This window comes from Alligator sinensis, unplaced genomic scaffold, assembly GCF_000455745.1.
Source record: "Alligator sinensis unplaced genomic scaffold, ASM45574v1 scaffold150_1, whole genome shotgun sequence".
In the NCBI taxonomy this organism is placed as follows: domain Eukaryota; kingdom Metazoa; phylum Chordata; order Crocodylia; family Alligatoridae; genus Alligator; species Alligator sinensis.
Window position 1 is genome coordinate 3,701 of NW_005841840.1, and position 11,563 is coordinate 15,263.

An 11,563-nucleotide genomic window follows, 5' to 3' on the forward strand; every position below is an offset into this window, starting at 1 on the left:
ATAGGAAGCTTGAGGCTGAAGTAAGAGGATGAGAGAACAGTGTGTGCATGAAAACTGGTCAGTCCAACACAGAGTAGGGCACAGCTGGAGATCTCACTGTTGTGTCAGCCCAAACTGTGGACTGAAAGAGCTGGACTCAGACTTGAGGGCAACTGCAAGCAATTCTTTGAGTGCTCTAGGAATTTAAGGCTTGTTTGGGGACATGTCCAGAAGTATGTGTGGGGAAATTAAGATTTTAAGTGTATGTTACCATGGTGCTGATGTTTCTTTACCTTTTACCTGTTCCCTCTCTTTGGCCTGCTGGCTCGTGCCCCTAACCCCTATGATTTTCTATATAAAATGGGAACTCCCCCTTGCTGTTTGTGTCAATTCCTGGGGCTGCAAGGTTGGCACACATGGCTGTTTTTTCTTTGAAAGATTGGTAGCATTTGAACATCAAAGGTACTTGATTTTGATCTTTAGGCAAAAATTCATCCATCCACAAGATAGCTAAGTTTGCTGTTAGGAGAAGAACAGTTCTGATTCATTGCATTCATTGTTTGAATTCATCTTCATCGTCTGATAATATTAAAATGTTAGCAGATAGAAAAAGTGCTTGCTTCTTTACTCTTCCAAGGTGTAGGCTATCATTTAGACAACTGTATAGTATAGATCTCAAATATTAGGCATGGCATTTTGAAGAAATATTCACTATGCAATTTAAAATAAACCAGAAAAAAATAACAGTAGCAATATGAGGTGAAAATTTCAAAGTATACATGCTATTATTTTTTCAAGAGTCTTGCAAACATGTCTTGGGTGTTCTCTCTACAGTATCAGCGAAAAACTAAGCCCCACTTACTAGTTCTCACTCTGCACCTACTGAACCCAGAGCTGAGGCTCTTGAGGATACTTCAGGAACTGCCTTGAAGTCTTGTTCAAGACCACACCACTTTTGAAGTCTTGTTCTTAAGTAAGCATCAGAAGGAGGGCCAGTGGTGGTGGTGTCCTTGGAGAAGCAGTGGGTGTCCTGGAAGAACCTTGACATCCCAGCCCCAGACTTGGAGCAAGAAGAAGAGGGTGGGTAGAGCTTAGTTTTTAATGCCAGTCTTCTATTCATTGCAGAGGCAATGTAGACGATGTACTCGAAGAGTGGATTGGATTTCCATTTGTGCATCTGAATGGTAGATTTTAGCCACATACCTGGACATTTTTGGTCATGCTTCTGCACTGTGAATACATTAGCATGAGTTTTTAGATAAAGTATTCTTAGTAGCCTATACATTGGTTAGGCACATATGTGTATATCTGAGGGTAAATTTGGGAAAAAGCCACAGACTTTCTACCTACTCCTCTAATAGCTAAATGGCTAGAGTGCATATTAGGGATCCAGGTTCTAGGCCACTCTCACCCAGAGGATGTTTGGATCTGTGTCTGTTTTTCTGCAGTACGCTACACACCAGGCAGTGCTCCTTTTGAAGCTCAGACACAGTCCTTTCTATTTAATAGTCATTGAGTAAAATGGATGAAGAGCATCACATAAAGAAGCCTGTGTCTTAGTTCAAGGAAGTTTTCAGGTTAGAACTCAATGCTAGCTTCGTTCTTGAATGGGAGACATCTCTTTGAGCCATAGATCTTCCTGCTTTCTTGTTTTATCCTTCCCCCATATCTCTTGCTCTGGGCTACCTTGTGGGCTAAAACATAGTTTCATAGTTATTAGCGGTTGGAAGGAACCTTACAGATCATTGGATCTAGGCCCCCTGAACTTGGACAGGAAAAACTGCTGCGATCAGATGACCCCAGCAAAATGGGTGTCAAGACATTTTTTGAAGATCACTAGCATGGGCGACTGTATGGGAGCCTGTTCCAAACCCTCAGTACTTGACCTGTAAAGAAGTTTTTCCTTATGTCTAGCCTGAAGTGATCCTCAATCAGTGAATGCCCATCATTTCTTGTCCTCCCCTGTGGGGCCGTGGTGAACAGACGCTCCCCCAGGCCCTGATATATGCCCTTGATATATTCTTAAGCTGCCACCAAGTCCCCTGTCAGTCTTCTCTTCTTCAGGCTGAGCAGTCCCAAGTCTTTCAGTCTTTCCTCATATGACTTGGTCTTGAGGCCTCTAGAGAGGAGAGTCCATGCGTCCACATCCTTCTCCAGCACCCAACAGTAATTAGTCATGTGTTTCTGTAGAGCTACATTTTTATGAAGTGGAAACATTACACATTACACATCCAGAATGGATACACAAACATGACTGTATACCTCCTCAGCCAGTGCATAATCTACTGAACACTTATGTAGGTACCTATGTGTCCATTGTGCAGAGATAATTGAATCTCAATTATCATGTTTTATAGGTTATTCTGGTCTCTTACTGTAAGCTGCCCCAAGCCTTTGTTGGGAAGTATGGCATATAAAACAAAGAAATAAATGTAGGTACCTAAAATATTACCCTGGAAATGTTATTACTCTTATTATGGCTGCTGCTGCTGCTGGTCTTCATAATAATGATGATGACTATGATGAGATAGTAGCACCTCATCTTTATTGATATATGATCATCTCTGCTCTCTCTAGAGACATTCGTTCTCAACTTAGTAGCTGACAGAATACCCAGAATTCTACCTTTTAAAAGGGTCAGGGGGTTTGAATAGGAGAGAGACAATAAAGAGGTATACTGGGTAAAAGACAAGACAGAGTCCTTGAACATCTCTTTTAAGGCATCCATTTCCCATTACAAGCATTAAGATGATACTTAATGATCTAAGGGTAGGGAACAGGTACTATAGGGGGAGTCCCATGAAAACTGATAATATACATTTAAAAAGTAAGGAAGCTCATTGATGTAATTTTATTTGTGCCTGAAGTTAGGTGCATTAGCATCTAAGTGGCCTTCATCAGTATAAAAATAGAGGCAAGCATTTGAAAATATGGCAAAAAAAGATTTCTACATTCCTAGTTGCAGACATCCTTTGTTGTAACGTGGTAGGTTTTTGCAAGACCAATTAAACTATAAAACATTTACAATATATACTTAGAGCTATGTTCAGTGTAGTCCTACCATAATTTATAAAACATGCATTATCACTTAAAAGTAATTTGTGTTTTGCGAACATAGTTTAAATAAATATATTTCCTGTGGTTTAAGTTTAAAACAGAGAGGCCTGAATGTGCTGAATCACCTAGGATCAGTCTCTGTATAAACAATACAGACGTCATGCAAATCACAGGGCAACAATATAATCAATTAATGGTATAAAACTGGTGAAAAGACATTCAGGAAACAGGAGAGAAGAGGCAGCTGCAGGCTGAATGCCTGTACTGCACACTCTCCTGGAAACCATTTCTAGTGGTGGACATTTGTGAGAAATTTCCATAGCAAGAAATGAACATCTGTTCATACCCAGAGCCTTATGCAAATCAAATGAATTGCCTAAGGAAGCCTGGTAATGACAGGATATAGATTTCGGTCTCCTGACTTCCACATCCGGAGTATTAACAGCATATAAATCATCAAACTATCCTGCCTAGAAGTTGGTTCCTCATCTTTGGATAAAGAAAATTTCATGCAAATCTAAACATTATTTACACATGCAAACTTCTATTTTATTGCTAAAATCAATATTTTGGATTCCTGGTGGTTACCATGTAATAAAAAACAAAAATCAATGGCCTCTGAGATTTTGTAGAAGCTTTGTACCAGTTCTAAAACATCAGGAGGCAAATATAAAATTAAAAGAAGAAAGTGTTTATTAAAACTGGCTCTCTCATAGCCCTTCAGCAATTTTAAAACAAGCTTTAATTTTTTCATTCACTACACAGAATTACTGCACATGGACAGTTTGAATTATTGGGATAAGGACATCTCCCTAGTGCACACAAACTGTTTTTACCCCTAATATAAAATGTTTATCTTCTGTCCTGGGGTAGTTGCCAAATGTCAGATGTTTAATTAAAGAATTTTCTCCTCCCAGTTTTAAGGGCCAGTGTTGCATGTATGGTTTTCATCCCTCCGCCTAGAGCAGTACTATGCCATCAAATATTTAGAGTTCCCTCTGCTGCTCTTCTGGCCTACCCCAAAGGCAAATGCACACACAAATATCCATTAACATCCAGCCATGAAACAGATCAGCACTCAAAGGCTATTTGCCAAAACTCAGAAGAATGATTTGTTTTTTCCTGTCTGGTAGAATTATCTGAAGGAAAAGCAAAACAAAACAGATCAGCTGTAATATAGCTGTTGTTCATTCATCATTCAGTAAAATATTTCACCACAAAAGATTCCCAAACTGTTCTATATTGTTGAAACTCTCTTGCAACAATAAAAAGTGTGTCACTATTTCAACTGTGTAGTTTAACTTGCATTTTCTACATCCAGGTCAACTATAAACAGTAAATAGTAAAATCTGGACTAGAAGCAAAACATCACAATTCATCCTTAAAACAGTCTGACACTGAACCTTAAAGGTTAGGACAGCTCAAAGTACTGGGATGAGTATGTCATCACATTTCAGCAATACACAGATACAAGGTTTTGTTTAAGATTTATTCAGAGCTAGTATAAAATTGAACTATAGAACCTTTATTTGAATTTTTCCATGGTAGAAATATGGTCTCTTCCTTGTATTTCTGCCTTCCTTAAAATATTGAACCCTGTGACCATATTTGTGTACTGTGTGACAACCTCTCTGTGGTGCTTATCTGCATACTCCCACTAGTATGCAGGGCTGGACTGCTGAGAGCTGTATCCATAGATTCATAGATTCATAGATGTTAGGGTCGGAAGGGACCTCAATAGATCATCGAGTCTGACCCCCTGCATAGGCAGGGAAGAGTGCTGGGTCTAGATGACCCCAGCTAGATGCATATCCATGTGTGGTGCATATCCACTATGTGAATACCACCATTGCTATGCATGGTTGAAGAAAGTGAGAAACCTTTTTCCTTCTTTGTGCTAAAATGTTTTTAACTGTCGTTTTACCAGTATGAATATAAAGGTGATGTTAGGGTTACATTTAAACCATTCTAAGAGCCTTAAAATGGGAGTGTCTACACGTTAAAGGCTGTTAAGATGCTTCGAGGCTGCATCTTTACATATCCTTGACTGTAGACTAATTAGCTGTGCAGTAAAGTATTACTTTCTACATTTGCACCAGTATTATACCGCAGTAAAGTAATCAACACTAAGATACTACTGGAGTAAGATACTTCTGTTGGGGACAGTTCTATTTTATGTTGGGGTAATCTACTGTGATTAAACACAGATGTAGATGCTGACTGAAGATGTTAATTATGCCCAGTCATCCCAGCCAGCTAGGGGTCAAACTCTTGCCTTCTACCTAGCCACATGGCTGTGCAGTCTCAGCACCCTCATGCCCCAGTCAGCCCCTCTGCCACCCAACCCAACCCAACCAGGGCTGCTCTCCAGTTCCCCACAGACGCTCCAGCTTTGCACTAAAAATGAGGGTCACTCCACTGCTGACTTCATGGCTCACAGTGAGGGCTCATCTTTCAGTGACCTTCATATAACTTTGCATTAACTACATTTGTGCACCTACACGCTTCAGAGATTTGGAAGGGAAGGCCAGTGGACACAAAATCTTATCCATCTGCCTTTTACATTTGTGTACTTTGGACGACTATACATGTGTAGCGAGGCTCCTCTGACCCACTGTAATTACAGCACGCTGTAGCAAACTTGATTAATTGAGTCTGCTGGAGCGTGGTAATTACCATGCTCCAGCAGACTCCAGCATCATGTGTATCAGCGTCCCTATGCTGAAAAATGATGGTGAGGGTTCTTTAACTTAAGCTCATCAAATGAACTTTAGTTAAATCTTTCCCACAACCATTTTTCAATGTGGGGACACTGATACACATGACACTCCAGGCATTTTAATTAGAGTGCCCCCCCCCCCCCCCCCCCCATGCATGTGTATAAACACTCTTTAATCCCAAACAATATAACACAAATGAACAAACGGTACAGAGATGCAAGGAGTTCCCCAAACCTACATACTAATGAAGGTATGCAGCTAAAAAATACACAAAGTTACCATTACAGAAAATGATCCATAGTCAAACATGTAGGGTTCCCATGCAGAGCATATACATGGCTATGATTTAATATATCTGCTGGAAACAAACAAGACTTGGTTGACACAAACCATCTTTTGTTTCTTTTCCTTTAACCAGTTACAAAATTTTCCATTAAACAAGTGCTTTGCTCCTAGCTCCCAGTGATTTTCTATGAGGATTTATTTTCTCTCTCCTTGAGCAATAAAATCATTGGATTTCTCAATACTTGTAATGAAGAGTAGGTTAAGGCGTAAATTAAAAAGATGGATAAGCCAGCAAGGGGCTGATTAGGGTCTGGTTTGTTACACATCTTCAGCAGATTGCAGTGTACCTCCCTTTAACCAGGGTTAACAAGGGCCTGTAGAGACATCACATTTATTTTGTAGCTTCTTTAAAATTAAAGGACAACTTAATACGATCCCATTTGTCTTAACCTACTGTTAGATATTGTACTTCATTAACAATTAAATGTCTTATGTTCCAAGGCACAAACGTAAGGCCTGTGATAGGACCTTGTTAACCAGCAATTCTTTGAAACTGGCAGCAGCAGTTTTGATGAACCATTATGGTACTTTACTGTGGCAAATGGCATTTTCCCCCCATTGTTGAATTTAATTATCCTTTTAAATGTTAATTGCTTGCTGTCTCTTTGCATAAAATTAAAGCATTATTTCACGATAATGTTAAAAAAAATTGCTACCTTTCATACACTTGTGTTCACATTCCCTTTGATGACTTTATGCACTGCTTTGCAGAGCTTGACTAGAAAAAGGGGAAGAGGAAGAAAAGCTTGCGTATATCAGTAGTATAAAATGAAAAGCTTATACAACAGCATAAACATGTGCTGGGCTGTAAAGCAAACTTTCTTATAAAGAATCCAGTTTGCAGCAGGATGTTAGAAGCATAGATGAAACAAAACTGAACAACCTGTTCCAGTAGCTGCTAAACTTATGGATTACTGAATCATACGATCAGGCAATATCTGCAAGAATCAAGCTCACAGGTTTCCTGTGGCTGCCGGAGGAACTCTCACTGCATAGAATAAGACACAGTCAGAGGTGCTCTCTCTCTCTGTTTTTGTCACTATCTTCTTTAATTTCCTGATAACAGCAAAAGTGGTATAGTTCCTTCCCTGCTTGGATGTGGATGTAGATGTAACGGTATACATGAAGTCTGCTTACAGCATTAAATCTTATTCTTGTATAAGCAAAAGGCAGGGCAATGTGCAAGTGCCAATGCAGGGGGAATGCAGCAATACAGATGCTCCTTTTGCTGCTGCTACTACTGTCCCCAGCTGATCTGGGCACAGGGAAAAGCCCAGAGCCACTCCTGTTCTAGTGGCAGGTTGCAACTGTGCAGTGCCAGGCTTAGCAGGGAACAGAGGCAGTGATATAGAAGGTCCTCCTTGAAGTGCCTGCTCCCTTCCCACCTCTCCCCTACAGGTGTCTCCCACTGTCTGGGAGCAGGTATGGGAAGGAGGAACCTGCGTTCCACTGCTTTCATCCCCAGCTAATGCAGGCACTAGGGGGGTGAGGGGTGGAGCAGAGCACTTCTGCCCTGTGAACTCAGCTGGGGACAGCAGCATCAGTGCACAGGTTCCTCCTTCCAGTACATGCTCCCAGCCAGTGGGTGGGGGGGCACCTACAGGGAAGCAAGGGCAGGTAGGGAGCAGGGCCCAGAAAGAGAACTTCCCCGGCCAAGCTCGGCTCCCTGCACAGCTACTTCCCACAGTCCCTGGCTGCGTCAGAGCCAGGGATAGCTACAGTGGCATCAGCAGAGGGTTACTCCCACTCCTGCTCTTTATTCCTGTATGGAAAGGGAAATGAGGTATAATGGTAAAACACCTCTATAATGATACACCTGAATTCACTCCCTTCCCCTGCCAACTTTTTGCTCCTCCTCTCCCTGCTAAAGAATTATAACAGAAATATATCAGTCCAAAAACTGTGCAAAGACTAGGTTTAATTGTAAGGTATATTTTATTCGCCTATCTTTGCTTCAGAATTAAGTACTACCACAGAACCATCATTCTATTTTACTTTTTACTGCTAAAACTTCCTTTTCATTCTGGAAATCATTAAGAGTCTCAAGGATAGGAAACAGAAGTTCCTAGCACCATAAAGTCAGATTTGCTTAATCTAGGAGTTCAACTGCCATTTAGCTTAAGTGTCTTGTTAGCCTTAAAATTACACTGTATTGAATTCTCTTAAATGTACTTCTATATACAGCTTTGCAGTTAGGACTTACACTATGCAACAGACTAGCCACAGACTATGCACAGAATCTCAAACTGCGTAACACCTGGTGTAGTGCCTGCTGCTTGAAGACACATGTACAATGACAGATCTCAAAAAGTACAATACATGAGCATTAGCATAAGCATGCATAACAAAGTGGTAAAATGTGGTGTAGAGACATGAGAGGAAAAAGATTTAGGACTCAAAAAGGTATTCTTACAGAAAATACTACCTACCTTTCTGCCATGTGACCAAAGTAGTGCTAACCTTACAGGAACTAGAGCACAGTTCTGCTGCAATATTTCTTTTAGGCAGTTCATATGAAGAGTGAGGCAGGGCATAATGTCTGAGCATAATGCATTGAGTGGTTATAATTTAACACTTAAAACAGCATTGTTAGCCATATACTTCCTCTTAATATCAGTTATTTTAAAGTGTAGTGTTCCAACATGGAAAGACAACCAAGTGAACTTTCAAAAGCATATTAAGTCATGTAGGAAAATGTAATATAACGTAACATTACATCTGTTGTGTAAGCTTTTCATCTTATACTACTGATGTATGCAAGCTTTTCTCCCTCTTCCCCTTTTTCTAGTCAAGCTCCGCAAAGCAGTGCGTAAATGTAACCTTTGAGGATTAAAAGGACTAGTGCATTTGTTGCCCTGCGGGGTCAGGCTAATTCCCAGGATCTCAAAATCGCACTGCTAGACAGGAGGGTGCAGTGTACAATTGCACATACACAAACACAGAAATCAATTAGGTACACACACACACACACACACACACACACACACACACACACAGAGTCAATTACCAGCCTAGGCCTATGCACACCTGTCACCAGTTCAAACACCTAGACACTATACAGACCAAAAATTAGACCAGAATCAATTATCAATACCTGCACACCCAATACACACACACACAGATCACTAAATCGTATATCATGCACACAGTGACATATATGTATATTTGTTCACATACATACCACTCACCTACACATATACACAGGTGAGTTCCCAACTTGGGTATTGTGATGTGTATGTATGTATGTGCTTGGTGTACTTGGGATACCTGGGGAAAGGTTAAGGTAAGAAAGTGGAAGTGTAGGGAGTAAAAGTTGCCGGGACCGGGATTAGAACCGGTAGACTAGGGAGAGCTGGGCTGAAGAACTGAGGCTTTGGGGTTACTTTAGGTTAATTGACCTTAATTGATTAAAAGGCAATGCCCAAAGTCTGCAGAACAGGGGAATGATGCCGGAGAGAAGCCGGCAGAGAGGCTGGGACTGAAGCCAGAGCTATGGGGGAGCTGAAAGGTAAGTGGGCAAAGGGAAACTTGTGCAGGGGGGCTAGAGAGGGTGCGGAGGAAACTGGGGGCTGGATCCGGGAACCAGGGGTGCTGGAGAGAGACTGCCAGGGAGCTCAGGAAGGTACAGGGGGAGGGGCTGCCAGTCCTGGGAGCTGGAGAAGGGCTTCGGCTGCCAGGAAACCTGTGGGGCAGCCCGAAGGAGCTGGAGAGAAGTTGGTGGCAGGCCAGAGGACTGTGGGGGGAGAAGGGGTGGCTAGAGAGGGTGTGGGGGAAAGCTGGAGAACACAGAGGAAAGGGGGAAAAGGGCAGGAAAGGTTGGGAACAGAAGGCGGAGAGAGAGAGAGATGGGAAGGGGCAGAAATGAGGAGGGGCGAGGAAATGAGTGGGGCTGAGAGACTAAAAGTGGCAGGAAAAGCTGCGGAAAGACACAGGAAGGAGGCGGGGGACAGCAGAAACGGGGCCAGGAGGCTAGAAGCAGCAGAAATGGTAGGAAGGGTTGTGGAAAGATGTGGGAAGAAGGTGGTGGATGGCAGGAACAGAACTAAGAGATGGCAGAAAGCAACAGGGCCAAGAGGCTGCAGCAGGGGAACAGCGAAGGGACAGAGAGGAGGCAACAAGTGGCGGGAGTGAGGCTGAAAGATGGCAGAAAGCAACGGGGCCAAGAGACTGCAGCAGGGGAACAGAGAAGGGACAGAGAGGAGCTGAGAGGTGGCATGAAAAGGGGGGAGCGGGGGAAGCGGGAAGCTGAGAGAGAGACAGAGACCGGAATTTAAGATGGGGAAGGGAGCAGGGCTCAGTAAAATACAACCCAACTCGGGGTTACAAATGACAGTGGTTTTATTGAACAGGGGAGATGGTGACACAATATCTTATTGGTTCCTTTGCACACATGTGCACATGTGTGTACACACACACACACACACACACACACACATAATGGCAGCAGGGGTTAAAGAGGCTTGGTGCAGGGGCTGAAGTCCGGGAGGGAGGAAAGAGAGGGAGTCCAAATTGGAGGAGGAAATGTGCAGGTGATATCTACCTATCCCAGGCTGAAAGTTGGTCTTTGATGGCCAGTCGGGGTCTCCTTCAGCTCGGTGTTGTCCAGAGCGGGTCACCAGAGCCTCTGGGGTAGATAGGCAGCATGACGTGGAGCTGGTCTGGTTCAGATAGAAATGGCGTTCCCACTGGGTCTGTCTTCACTGTCCCTTTTTATAAGGGCAGACCTTGTGTGACCCTAGTGACAGGAGGCATGCCAAGGCAAGAGTTTGCCCCTGGTGTACTGAGCATGTGTGCTCCAGGCAGGGATGTACAGTTTCAGGTGTCTGTAATGGTGAGGTACAATGGTAGAGTTGCTGGTTCTGCAGTTTGTCTTTCAAATGCTGGGTTGTTGTCTTTGTTCCTGCTTGAGGTCCGAGGTTCCTGGATGAATCAATGCGAGGTGATGGCCCAGTTGTTACAGGCCATTCAGTAGAGGCCTGCTACCATTGTATTTCAATCATTCCCAATCACTCCCATTCATCCGGGAACCAATTTACATGGGAGGGGTAGACATGAGTCACAGTTACAACACAGGGGATCCCTGGGCAGAAGACACAAGATGGAGGCTTGACATACAAAATGGAAACTTGACATTACCTTGGTTCACTTACAAATACAGGCCTAAACCATACAATATCCATATGAAACAATAAAAATCAATACGAAAATGATAATAATACAATATACAACAGTACAAATCAATACAAACCTAGCAAAACACTATTTACAATATAAAAAAAGGGGTCTTGTCATATAAGAATTTAGCTTACCTAATACTACTAATAACTACTTATAAGGGATAGAGAGGTTAGAAAGAAAGTTAGAAATAGTTAGGGAAGGGGAGGGAATAAATTAAAAAAAAATAAGAGAGAAAGAGAGAAACTGGGGGGGGGGGGGGGGGGGTGTTAACATTATAGATGGTC